This window comes from Ipomoea triloba, chromosome 4, assembly GCF_003576645.1.
Source record: "Ipomoea triloba cultivar NCNSP0323 chromosome 4, ASM357664v1".
NCBI lineage: Eukaryota > Viridiplantae > Streptophyta > Magnoliopsida > Solanales > Convolvulaceae > Ipomoea > Ipomoea triloba.
Genome location: NC_044919.1, coordinates 21224287 through 21236949, shown reverse-complemented (window position 1 = coordinate 21236949; position 12663 = coordinate 21224287).

Sequence of the window (12663 nt, the reverse complement as noted above, 5' to 3'; positions counted from 1 at the left end):
GGGGGGGGGGGGGGGGGGGGGGGGAATGGGGAAATGTTAACCACAACATGATACCACAACAACAATAAAGGTAGTTGAGTTAAACATTCAGTTGCACAACCATGGTGTTGCTAACACATCGAAGGGGCGGGCACGGATCTGATTGGATAGCTCTATTAATATCAGTCAACGACTCCAACGGGGGTGCAACAGTGCAGATCTCGTTAAGCCCACCATCAACATCAGGTGCAACTGGTGAACGACACTCTTGGGTTAACCCAAGGCTAAAACTAGGCATGTCCTCCAAGCTCGTAGCTCTATCAATATCAGTCAACGGCTCCAACGTGGGCGCAGTAGTGTAGATCTCGTTACGCCCATCACAAACATTAGGGGCAACTGGTGAACGACACTCTTGGGTTAGCCCAAGGCTAAAACTCGGCATGTTCTCCAAGTTCTTCCTTCTTAAGATGGCCTTCTCAACCTCCTCTAACGCAGCAATGCTATTCGGAAACCCCACGCAACCCCAAGATCGTTTGCGCTGCCTCAAGAACATGTTGGAAGTTAGGGTCCCCCATAACCTCTTGCGGGGCCTCACCCACCATCTCTACTATCTCTATTACCGTAGTGGCTAGTAGTTTTGCTTTAGCCGCAAAGCGCTCAACAAAACCCTGTACAAAAAACCACAACTCATAAGGAATACTGGCAACCAAAACAATGCAATCTACAGCATCCATGAGTGCACGGTGAATCACATTCACAAATATGACAATACACGCTACACACATTAGTGAAAACGAAACCCGAAATCACCACCATAATAGGGGCAACACCATTTACACAGTACAGTGGCAGCAACCAAAACCACACAAATACACATGATGAATATTACCAAAACACAGACCCCCTAAAACGCACGGTGCACTAGCCAACTACGTACAGTGCACCGCACAACAATACTGCACCACACCAGGTGTGACTCAAAGACACGGTGCACTATCAGACCATAACCAGTGCACTGCACCAATGGCAGAAACCACTAGGACAGACCCCACAAATTGGCAATTTCGTTTAACAATACTGTTCACGAACTCAAGAAATAGTAATAATTTCCAACTGTGAGTGTATTATTCATTATCCAATGAGTAGTCACATGTTCATACAAGAGTCTAGCTACAAAATATGACAAAAGGTTTTTAAAGATTAGCACTCAAGACACCACATGCAACCGTTTACTTCTCATTGAAAATTATGAACAATAAGCAATTACAGTAATGTAACTATTACAACACATAACAACAAGGACGTAGTTTTAGGTGGAGTACTACTCAATAACATAGTGCAATACCCTAGGAGTTAACCAACCAGTGCACACGCCCGAAACTACTATTACTATTATTCTTAGTACTATTCACATAAATCAACTCCAAATTTCTTATACTTCAAGAACATTAGTACAACAAATAACAAAATAACAGACTAATGCATGCAGAATTGGGTGTCATACACAACTAACAAGCTTGCGGATGAGGAAAATACCAACGGCTCCTCGTGGTCACCCAACTCCAGACCACCAGTATTTGTTGGCGCTGCGGCCTGGGCATTACAACCGTTACTAGGTCGAAAACCTGGACGTCCAACAACAATGGACCATAGTGGAGGATCAATATCACCATGGCCGAATGACCCACTAGACATCTCAACTGCTTGTCGATGCTTAAGGTCTTCAAATGCCCACCCTATCATTGCGGGGTACGCCCGTGGTATAGTGTGGCTCCCTACCACCACTCGATCAACATACAACAACTACAAAATCAAGATGAACGAAATGGATAACCAAGGCTTATTACAGTGCAATCTCAACTAAAGACGAAGCTATTCAAAGTGGTACTCACCGTGAGGAAAACTATGGGACCAGTGAACTTCTGCCCCATGTGGGAAGCCCACTCACGCCGGGTGCTTACTAAGCAGTCTAGTAGGTGACCTCACCAATCGAGGTGACGTATGTTGCCCACATCCTCAAGCATATGAACGAAATGTTGGTTCGCAGTACCGTTAAGATTACTCTCAATTAGTGTTGTACCCACCAGGACAGAGAAGTGACGCTTGAACCAAAGCCCATTCTTATCATCAGCCAATAAACGGTCACAGAGTTCACTCACTGTGATTTGATTATCACTCCTACCACATGCCACACGCCAGTCTCGCAAGAATTTCACAATCTCTTGCGAACGCCGTTTTGTGATGACGGTACCACCAAACGGCAGGCCAAGCGTAGCAGCAACATCATCTTTTGTGATCTGAAGCTTCCTGTGACCTTGAATGGTCAATGATAAGTCATTGGGGTCAAAGTTAGACACTAACCAGAACCCTAACCGGGATGGGGTGTCAGTTACTTCAAGCTGCAACAGGTGACCCATCCCTATTTCCACCACCCAATCACGCTGCTTCACAGACATTTTAGACACCGCCCTAACCAACTGCTTTGGGGTGCCTCGCGTTTCTAGACCAGGGAACTTGACCGCTACATCTGGTGCAAGTGCAACTTTCGGAGCACGGTGTCGGGCCTGCGCACCAACACCAGCCGCACTAACCGCCCTATGGTCGACACCACCACGTGTTGTCTCGAAATCATCAGACTTTGAGGCTGAGGCGGTCCATGCATTGAACCCTGCAACATGGCGCCTTTTATTCTCTACGCCATCAAACAAGAAAAATGAACAAAAGAAGAATGCATGATTAGCACTGTGCACTAGAAAGATAAAAGTGCTCAATTTAGAAATCAAAAGAAAACACTATTATTTATTTAAAAAAAAAAAAAAAGAAAGGCCATCAAACTACAATGTTATATAATGATAGGGATGACTCTCCCATCTCCAAATCAAAACTACCAGACTACATATGGTTAATTTGGAGTTTTCATTATTAATAAACAAACTAAACATGTGGATTCCACGATGCCAACAACACAAAAACTCATTTACCTCTATGAAACATAGCTGCACCACGTAGTGTTAGCCCAGTACTAAAATTAGAAGCAACATTATATAACATTGGATTAGAAAACTACTGTATAAGCTACATATATATCTAGCAGCATAAACATAAACAAAATCCAAAATAGAAGCAATAACCAACTATATACTTTGGAGTTCAAATAAAAAGAAAAAAAAAACAATGTTGTATAAACAAAGGGATAACTCTTCCAACTCCAAAACAAAACTACCCGGCTACATATGGCTAATTTGGAGTTTTCATTATTAATAAACAAACTAAACATCTGCATTACACGATGCCAACAACACAAAAACTCATTTTGCTCTATGAAATATAGTGCACTGCACCACGCAGTGTTACCCCAGTACTAAAATTATAACCATCATTATATAAAATTGGTTTGGACAACTGCTGTACAAGCTTATTATATAACCAACTATATAGTTTGGAGTTGAAATAAAGAAATAAAAATAAAAAACAAAAAAAAAACCACATGCATGCATAACCCAAGCCTGATCACTCCCTTACCAGACTGAATTAGTAATATACAGTACCTATTTACTATACATTAACTTCAGGGGAAGTTCATAGAGGGATAAACAGTGATCACTAGCCTCACACCACGTGGAATAAACCCCAAACCCCAAGTGTACAACCCTCCAATGCCCAAAACTAGAGCCAACCGTGATAACAGACAAATTAATGACTGAACAAAAAAAAAAAAAAAAAAAAAAAAAAAAAAAAAACAGGCCGCCCACGCATATCCACTGCCATGAACACCCTTTGGTGTTTGGAGAATTCACGTAAACCCAATACACACACCACGGCACCAAGAACTGCCCAGGACGAAACAAAAAATGCAGCCATGCAATCGGAGAAGGAGCGGGAAGGGACAACCGCAAACGTGGAAGCCTAAGACAGTGAGAGACTTACCTCTGTCAGAAATCGTAGTCGCCGGACGTCTATTCACCAGCTGTGCCTGAGTTCCGCCGTTCATTGCCCGTCGTCGAAGAACCGGGACTATTCGAGCGATGCTGTTGCGATGGGGAGAATTACGACGCACTAAATTCTTGGAAGACGACCAGGTTAGGACTGGAGATGTGGTTGTGACTCACGCCTATTCACCCTAGGAAAAGTTGGACAAAAATGACCCCAAGCTAATAACAACATAACTGCACTGTGCTCTACAGACCCATAGGCACGTAATTAACGCAAAACAATCCCATCCGTAAAAAAAAAATAAAAAATTGAACTGTGCGATTAGGTCCACAGGTTCACACATAATCACTAGTTCACACCAGAATGAGACCCTATATATATATATATATATATATATATATATATATATATATATATATATATAATCTTTTTATTTTATTAGGTTAAATTTATAAACAATCAAATGAATATATATATATGTACTTTTATATTTTATTATGTAAATTCGTAAACAACCAAATTAATATATATAGTTTATTATAATTTTTTATGTTTTATAATATAAATTTCGTAAACAGTCAAATATATATATATTACTATTTGCAAATTTTACATAATATTCTATATTTCTATATAATATTAAATCTCTAATTAGTTAAAATAAATTATGACACATTTAACCTTTTAACTTATATATTTGAGTATGTATGTATATATATATATATATATATATATATATATATATATATATATATATATATATATATATTCTCAAAAAAAAAAATTATATATTTGAGTCTAAATTTAATAAGGAAGTTCATTTTTTTCTTAATACTTTTCTAATAAAATTAAAAATTTAATTAGAAATACTTTAAATTTGATAAAATCAAATTATATTTTGACCATATATAAAAAATTCAACTCTCAATTTTAATAAAGTAAAATATATTGATTGTTTTAACCATATAACGAATCTAAAAAAATCTAAAATTAACAATAACAAATCAATGCAAATTCATATAAAAATATTGTCATCAAAACTTCTCTCTTTCCGTCTTCGTGTTTTCTCTACAACATTAGAAGAATACTCATCATTCACATAATGCTTAACTGAGTGCTGGAGTGGTTTAACTTCAATAGCATTAGTTCTACCCCATCCTTAATTGAATTGAAAATTTATGAGTGTACTCACCTCATCTCTGAAAGACAAATCATTCAAAGCTATAAGGAACTACAATTAAATATGTTGAAAATTAAACCAATAAAAAAACATGATGGTTAATAAAATAAATATGTGGACATTTTACCTTAAAATAGACCAATATCACCTACATTGAGGCTCGACCTTATGACTTCCCATATGAAATGAGCACAAGGTGTTTGGTATTTGAATTATTATATTACTTATACTAAAATGTAAAAGGACACTGTGGAAAAATGGATTAGAATGATTCAAAATTCCTCTGAATTGGTATTTATAAAGTCTGTGAATTAATATTCATAAATTATTACTTTGTTGAATTTGGTAAAATAAATTATTATAGTTAACTGTAAAGTGACATCAACATTACAATGCTTTAAATTTAGTAAAGTCAAACTATATTTTGAGCATAAAAAATTATGGTAACTAACATCTTATTGTTGTAAATAATATTACTAACTATGATAATCTCAATGAAAACACAAAAACTGGAATGGGAGGAAGAAGCAATATGTATTGATGATGTTTCTGGATGATCTTTTACAGAGGAGTGAAGGGGTATTTATAGTACCCAGAAATGAATAAATAAATATATATATGTACAGGGATGGTTCATAATTGCCGCTTAGCTTTGCTGGCTTTGTCAACTGCTAGATGCTCCTGTCGCCCTAAGGTCACGGGATCAATTCCCCTTAGCTAATAGCTTTTGTCTTCATCTGGGACTAGCTTCATCTAGCTTTCCAGGAAACATTTAGGTATTAAATGTTCTCCCTTTAATCATCAATGGTAGTAGTAGCAAAGTGGATTAAGCCTTGAGTTTTAAGCAAGAGGTCCAAGGTTCGAATCATAGCTTGGACATCCACCATTTTGTTTTGTTTCATAACACTCCCCCTTGGATGTCCAAAGGATGAACACTATATTGCCTCGTTAAAAACCTTACCAAAGAAAAAAACCCGGTGGGAATAAAAACTTTGGGTAAGGGAAAAAGAGTACAATATATGCTCCCCCTGATAAAGACATCATTGAAGATCAAGTACTCATGCCTCATTAAAAACATTGCTAGGAAAACCCTATGGGAAAAAACCTAGTCAAGAGAAAAAGAGTACATGATGTATTTCAAAAACATATGTTATATAAGGTTGCCTCATTAAAAACCTTAGGCTAAGAAAACCCAGTGGGAAAAAACTTAGCTAAGGGAAAAAGAGTACAACCATAAATCATTCATGACCTTCAGGGTTTAATCTTCAGGATAACCAGTCATAAACTTTCAGTGTATAATCTTCAGGATTACTATACCATACTCATGCCTCGTTAAAAACCCCATTAGAAAAACCCAGTGGGAAAAACCTAATGAGGAAAAGAGTACATGATATATGTTAAATTATGTGTTGCACCGGTTGCCTCATTAAAAACCTTACGCTAAGAAAACCCAGTGGGAAAAAACTTAGCTAAGGGAAAAAGAGCGCAACCATAACCCCAATATAAACTTCAGGGCATAATATTCATACTTCAAGTAAATGATACTCCCCCTGAAGATAACATATCTTCAAATCCCTTATATGAAATATACCTCCAAAATATAGAAAGGGATTTTGTGAACAAATATGTCCAATTATTAATGGGGTGAATAATCTTGTGACTCTTCTAGAGCTCACGTGGGTATATCATAATATACCCATTTATTATAGATGCAACACTATCTTTATTGTCTCCTTATAAGACAATGGTGATAAAATCTAGTATAACCAGTTTTGGGGATTTGGCATCGTTGGGATCAAAATAATAATAGCCAGTACCCAAGTAGCCCATTAAAACCATATATTGGTTTCTCACATAAATGCCAAAATCTTTTGTAACTCAAAGATATTGGAGGATATGTTAAACACTGTTCCAATATTTCATTATAGGAGAAGCACTAAATGTTGCTATAAATTTCATCGCATATAAAATATCAGACCTGATGCGATTATGGAACTTCTGGTCCCTATATGGTGTTCCAACGATAATGAATTAATGGACTTTTGATATCCTTATTATACTCATTGAGCTTATACGGTTCTTTATCTACTTCAAGAGATACAACCGTTAGTGTGATAAGTATCATGAGTCTAAACGGTTCCTTATCTACTTCAAGAGATATAACCGTTAAATGATATTTATTCATATTCAAGGCATTTTTCAAGTAGGCTAACTGGTGTATAAAAACTTCTTCAAGAAGAAGCTCGATCTTCAGGTCGAGATAATACTTGGGGTTTCCCAAGCCTTTCGTTCAAAAATTCCGTCTTTTAGGCATGAGCTAACATTATCAAATGTAGCAACTCCACGCTCATTAGCAACCCTTTAAAGAACACTTCTGGCTCATTACCCTACTACTTGAGAGAGTAACTTCTCCAGTCGCAACCCTTTAAAGATCACATAATGACACGTAATATACTCATATTCATTTCCTTCTTCAAGAAGGAAATTACTCAGTCTAATGACCCATAATTATGCGGTCATGATGTTTATCAACTGCACATCTAATTTTATCATTCTGCCAATGATGTTATGTAGCGGAACTTAATGTCATCCTACGTGGGAGATTAAAATCAATCAAGGGTCTCTGCGTGAACCATGAGCTACAAAACTCGCTTTATATTATACCACCTCATCATTCTCATTTCTCTTTCGTGTAAACACACATATTCAGGGTGCTCACCTTTCATATAATTTTCATGGGGCAATTCCTCGTCAGGATTGCTCACCCATTATATATATTTTACAAAGTAGGGCAATTCCTTGTCAGGATTGCTCACCTACTAAGTAATCTTCTCAGCCTGAGTAGAGCAACTCCTTATGGTGTGTGTTATAAAGAGAATGTATTTAGCGAGTTGAGCTATGCCTTAATTGCTCTTTTAAATATTCAATAATGAGGATGCTTCTAGCACCTCACCTGGATCCAGTTTATTTAAATGAGCAATTATATAGGCTTGTGTTGTCGACAACTATTATAATTTTCTCCCACATTCATGACAATTTCTAAATTAACCAGATCGCTGACATTTCCCAAAGATATTAGGATCTGGCGTTCCGCATCCCTAGTATTATGTTTGATCGGTGCACCTTACTAGGGTTTTCGTCATCTGGACAAACGTCTTCAGGACATTATTCTCATCAAGATAAGAGTGGTAATGTTTCTTTACTAGATCTAGTATTGTGTTCCATTATCTCATAAACTGATAGACCTCCTACACTTCTGGTGTCAAGGAGTATCAGTAGAGATATATGATCTAAATTGAGAATTAAATATAAGACCTAGTTACTCTTTTCTGATAAGCATGATCAGTATATATATTTGGCAGATTATTTGCTCATATTGCAAATAGATTATCTGCTGAACTTCTGGTTCAGTATAACTAGTACGTGGATTTAACTACTGAACTTCTGGTTCAGTATAACTAGTACGTGGATTTAACTAATGAACTTCTGGTTCAGTATAACTAGTACGTGGATTTAACTAATGAAGATCTGGTTCAGTATAACTAGTACGTGGATTTAACTAATGAAGATTTTTCCATTTCATGGAACTTCTCGGCATTTCATAAAATTTTAAATTTGGGCCTTTTCTCCCCCTAATGCCGAGAATCGATCTTCAGTAAGTATGCAATCAGCGTATCTATTGATCCCTTATAATAGGCTCTAGGTATTTAGACAATCAGACGGAGTTTTATGATTGTCATATATATATATATATATACCTAGTTTCATTCAATAGCCCTTAGAGATACGCTATGGTGNTAAGTATGCAATCAGCGTATCTATTGATCCCTTATAATAGGCTCTAGGTATTTAGACAATCAGACGGAGTTCTATGATTGTCATATATATATATATACCTAGTTTCATTCAATAGCCCTTAGAGATACGCTATGGTGGTGATATAGTAAAATAGACTGCATACTAAGAATATAAACGCAGATTTGGGAAATGTTTATCACGTACGTACTAGGTGTATGGGGGAATAATCATGATATGCAGTGAGTCAGATCTTGATTCAATCAAGTTTGATATCCTTTGATATCCAAAAATATCTGACTCATTATGCTTGCCCAAAGCGACCCAATTTCTCATGCCAAAACAATTTGGGTCTTATAAAATTTTAAAAGAATTGCACAAAAAAAATATGCAAACATATAACATGTATAATGTCACATGGTTAAATCATTTACTTGGTAATGCGATGCATTCACATTATATGCATTATGATGCTATTTATATAATCATATGGAGGATAAATGCCAAATAAATTCATGAATGGTGAGATTAATTAAATCCATAACTTGTTTGCTTCAGGCAAACCATCATGATGTAATTCATTTCTGACTTTCAAGCATATAGCATAATGCTAAAGATAGAAGTTGCAGACTTCATTCATTAACCATGTCATTAGTCACCCAAAGGTCATTCCCTGTTCGAGGTCTTCCGGACCTTATTAGAAAATATCCCAATGTCCAAACGTATTGCCAAGTGTGAAGGTTTGGAACTCGAAGAATAATACTCCTTCAAAAACACTTAGCATAATTTTGTCATGTACTACTACTGGAGTACAATATGACCATCATATAAAAGACAAAATGACTCACATTATTTAGTATGATTTTCCATGTACTTCTACTAGAGTACAATGTTACTCATGTACTTCTACCGGAGTACAAGGTTAATTATGTACTTCTACTGGAGTACAAGATTATTACCTTTAAAACTCAATGGAGTCTTGATATTGTCTTTCAATAGTTCTTCTAATATAGTTTCACGTGTGAAACAATACTATATTATACTGTCATATTCAGAGGGATTCACCATCATAAAATCTCAGATTTAGTCAATAGATCAAAAATTATGACTTTATTGATCATAGCAATCCTTCAGGGATTGATTTAAGAACTGTGGATCAAATATTCATAATCAATCTAAGATTTATACTGAGGGGTGATAAATAAAATTAGTGCTATAAGTTTACCTTCTGGGCAAAGTTATATTAGATCCAGGCAATAATATATTGGTCGGCTCTACTAGAGCTCTTCCTTATTCAGTGTGCAAAAATTCTTTTGCTCACGTATTGTATGTGTGGTTGCACTATACCTAACACATACATTTTTCTTATTGTTCTTGGATCCAATCAAAAGTGATAATGCATTTATTTGCTTCTTTGAAGCACATATCTTTCAAAGATTAGGCATCACATGATTTATCATCCAATTTTCTCCATATGGTATTTAATTTGGAGATAGCATATGCCAAACAAGCATAATTATACATTTTTATCCCATGATTTTGATAAACATATCAAAATACCTTTCATTTATAACATATGGGATAAATTTTATGGCCAAAAGCATAATATTTATTATGCCAAACTTTATTTCATGTTGATTCGCATGGCCATAGCATAAGAGAGCAAATTGTGACAAAATAATTGTCACATAATAATCATGTATATATATAACAAATTCTATCTATTATATCATAATATATATATATATATATATATATATATATAAACACTATCCATACTCCAACATATAATTATATATATACACACGGCACACACACCACCTATATTATTATTATACTACACTACACTACTATATATAATAACATTTCGCATGGCTCAAGGAGCAATAATACACAACATACAATAATATTATTATTATATACACATATGCATTCACTAACACACACCATATATATATACACACGGTACAACACATACACAATTCAACATATATATATATATTATTATATATATAATTAATTAAAAGCAAGTGGGGAACAAAGTCCCACACTTCAAAGAAGTCACATGGGGTAGCACGGCTACCCCATTAATTAATTTTTTTTTTAATTTTTTTTAATTTTTTTTTAATATAATAATAATAATACTAATTAATCCATAATTAGAGGAAGAAAGCAAACCCATTTCAACTTTTATTTTCTTTTGCTTCTTCGCCGGAGAGAGAGAGAGAGGGAGATAGCGCGAAGTAGAGTTCGGCTATGGCGGTGCAATGATGTGCCGGGCCGGAGTGAAGGAGGGATGGTGGTAGTTCGGAAAGGTGTGAGGTTGCTGTGTCGGTCAAGGTTCGTCGCCGTCGAACTTCATTATTTTGTTGTTGGTTTCTATTTTATTTTGGCCGGAAAAAATGGTGTCGTGGGTTTGGTGTTCACTGGAAAAAATGGTGGAAGTGATTGTTGTGGGTTTGGGTAGAACACTCGTGCTGATAACGTGTTGTAAATAATATTACTAACTATGATAATCTCAATGAAAACACAAAAACTGGAATGGGAGGAAGAAGCAATATGTATTGATGATGTTTCTGGATGATCTTTTACAGAGGAGTGAAGGGGTATTTATAGTACCCAGAAATGAATAAATAAATATATATATGTACAGGGATGGTTCATAATTGCCGCTTAGCTTTGCTGGCTTTGTTAACTGCTAGATGCTCCTGTCGCCCTAAGGTCACGGGATCAATTCCCCTTAGCTAATAGCTTTTGTCTTCATCTGGGACTAGCTTCATCTAGCTTTCCAGGAAACATTTAGGTATTAAATGTTCTCCCTATAATCATCAATGGTAGTAGTAGCAAAGTGGATTAAGCCTTGAGTTTTAAGCAAGAGGTCCAAGGTTCGAATCATAGCTTGGACATCCACCATTTTGTTTTGTTTCATAACACTTATAATAATATTGAGCTATAATATCGAAGATGATTATAATATTCTATATATATTAATTTGACTGTTTACAGAATTTACATAATAAAATATAAAAGATTATCTTCTCAAAAAATATAAAAGATTATAATATTACAACCGAAATTGGTATATTGAAATAAAAAGTCAACAACACATAATTTGAATATGAGTTAATTCCATTTTTGGTCCTAGAATTATAAGTGACAATCCACTTTTAGTCCCTTTTTATCAAAACATCCACTTTTGGTCCTAGTCTTACTGTGACATGACCATTTTTGGTCCTCTATCAATAAAATAGTTTAAATTTCGTTAAATACAATGACATTTTGATCTTCAATTATGAATTGTTTCAAAAAAATAAACATAAAAAATATAGTGGCTCAACCTACTTTGTATAAAAAAAATCTAAATGTCACTGTATTTAACGAAATTTCAACGATTTTGTTGACGGAGGACCAAAACTGGTCATGTCACAATAATACTAGGACTAAAAGTGAATGTTATGATAAAAAATGACTAAAAGTGGAATGTCACCTATAAATCTAGGACAAAAATAGAATTAACTCTTTAAAAAAATAATATTAGAAAATAATAAAGCCACCGTATATAATTTAAATATAGAAATTAAACAAACAAAATTCACATAAAAAGTAGAAACCTACTTAATATACAAAAATTAATTTAAATATGGAAATAATTAGTCAAATCACGTGCTTCTATCCAGTGCTTCAATAATTTCAACCCTAATAATTCTCTATATAATAATTTTCATATTATATTTATGTGAAATAAAAAGTGAGAAAGGGAAGATATTGAAAGAAAT